This window comes from Stegastes partitus, unplaced genomic scaffold (assembly GCF_000690725.1).
Source record: "Stegastes partitus isolate 25-593 unplaced genomic scaffold, Stegastes_partitus-1.0.2 Scaffold418, whole genome shotgun sequence".
Classification (NCBI taxonomy): Eukaryota; Metazoa; Chordata; class Actinopteri; family Pomacentridae; genus Stegastes; species Stegastes partitus.
Window position 1 is genome coordinate 366,455 of NW_007578149.1, and position 2,370 is coordinate 368,824.

Here is a 2,370-nt window from a genome sequence, read left to right on the forward strand (position 1 = left end):
GGAGGTGAAGCAGGAGGAAGAAGATGAGCAGGAAGTGGAGGAGCAGAGGGAGGACGAGCAGGAGGATGTGATGGACAGAGGGAGCAGGAGGAGGAGGAACAAGGTGAGGAGGTGCAGGGGGAGGAGGAGGAGGAGGAGCTGGGGTCAGCTGCAGCCCCGAGGAGCAGGAGGAACAAAATGAGCAGCAAGCAGAGGAGGAGGAGGAAGAAGAGAAGGAGGACACGTTGAAGCAGGAGGAGCAGGAGGTGTTACTGGAGGAGAATCAGCAGCAGGAGGTGCAGGGGTCAGCCGGAGACCAGAGGAGAAGGAGGTGCAGGAGGAACAAGATAACTAGGTGGAGCAGGAATAAGAGGAGGAAGCACGGAGAGGACGAGCAGGATGTGATGGCACAGAAGGAGGAAGAGGAGGAGGAACATTGTGAAGAGTTGCAGGGGGAGGAGGAGGAGGAGGAGGAGGAGCAGGGGTCAGCTGCAGATCTGAGGAGCAGGAGGAACAAGATGAGCAGGAGGTGGAAGAGAAGGAGGACGTGTTGAAGCAGAGGGAGCAGGAGGAGGTACAGGGGGAACGGGAGGAGGAGAATCAGCAGCAGGAGGTGCAGGAGGAGCAGGATAACTAGGTGGAGCAGGAAGTGGAGGAACACGAGGAAGATGAGCACGGAGAGGACGAGCAGGAGGATGTGATGGCACAGAAGGAGTAAGACGAGGAGGAGGAACAGGGTGAGGAGGTGCAGGGGGAGGAGGAGAAGGAGGACCAGGAAGTGTAACAGGAGGAGGATCAGCAGCAGGAGGTGCAGGAGGAGCAGTGGTCAGCTGCAGACCTGAGGATGAGGAGGAGTGGGAGGAACAAGATGAGCAGGTGGAGCAGGAAGTGGAGGAGGAGGAAGAGCAGGAGGATGTGATGGAGCAGAGGGAGCAGGAGGAACATGATGAGAAGGTGCAGAGGGTGGAGGAGGAGCAGGCGATACAGCAGGAGCAGCAAGGGGAGGAGGAGGAGGAGGAGGAGGACCAGCAGCACAGCAGCAGGAGATGCAGGAGGAGCAGGGGTCAGCTGCAGACCTGAGGAAGAGGAACAGGAGAAGCAGGAGGTGGAGCAGCAGGGGAGCAGCAGTAAGGAGCTGGAGGAACAGAAGGAGGAGCAGAGGGCAGCTGCAGACCTCAACATGAGGTGCAGGAGAAAGACTGGGAGGAGCTGGAGGAGGAACAGGAGCAGTAATAACAAGCAGATCTGAGGATGAGGAGGAGCTCAGATCAGATGTTTTGTTCTCCTCAGATCTGGATCACATGAATGGAAGCAGCAGCAGATTGTAACAGGATGAATCATGAAGCAGCGTTTTACTCTGAGTGTGACGGAACGCTGCAGCAGCTGCAGCATGCATCGCTGCTGCGCCGCATTGACAGCATGGGGTTTGCTCTGCAGGTGGACTCCAGGTGCTGAAGGAGGTGCAGCTCCTCCAGGAGGAAGGTGAGGAGAGGAGGCCTGATAATTACCTGCATGTCAGGCTGCTGTTTCCACCAGGTGGGCTGCTGCTGCTGCTGCTGCTGCTGCTGCAGCTTCACCCGGAGCTGCTGAGTTTCTCATAAAGTCACTCCATCGCTGCCGACTGTGAACAAAACGAGGCTGGAAGACGTCACCGAGGAGAAGCTGCACATCGTCACCCCTGAGTAACATGTAACTGTATCCCCCTACAGTAATCAGATTACCTCTCATTTGGTTCGCAGAGTACATTTAATGTAAAATCTCAAAGTGTTCGTGACTTTAGTCTTAAAATACAACATTCACAGCACAGAGGAGCAAAAATCACCTGACTGATAATTCTAAGTAATCAGATTACTCTGATGTCCAGTTACAAACTACCAGTTTAGATTCTCTATAGTGAAAATTCAGGTCCCACTAATTTAGATTTTTTTCAATACTTTGGTGAATAATTGCTTCAGTACTGCGTTTATTAAAGGTGTGATCTATAAGTGCGACAGGTACCAGGTGAACTGGACCGTACCGGGTCAGATGTGAGGGATTTGTGAAAATCTTGCATTATTTTGGACAAATTATGAGAATTTTAGATAATTCAAGCAATAAAATAACGTGAAACAAACAAATTTTAGTTAATTTTGGACACATTGAATTAATTTTGCCTAATTTAAGGAATTAACTCATTTTGGACGATTTTTGACTAATTTGAACAAATTCTGACCAACTGATGACAAACTGAGTCACTTTGGACAATTTTTTTTTAACTCATCAGGGAAAGTCTTAACTTATTTTGGCCCAATACTGTAAAACAAAGCAAGAAATTATGAAAGACAAGATGAAATAAATGGATTCTAGATAAACTGTCATTTTGGACAAACTGCATAAATTTTGACAAAAATC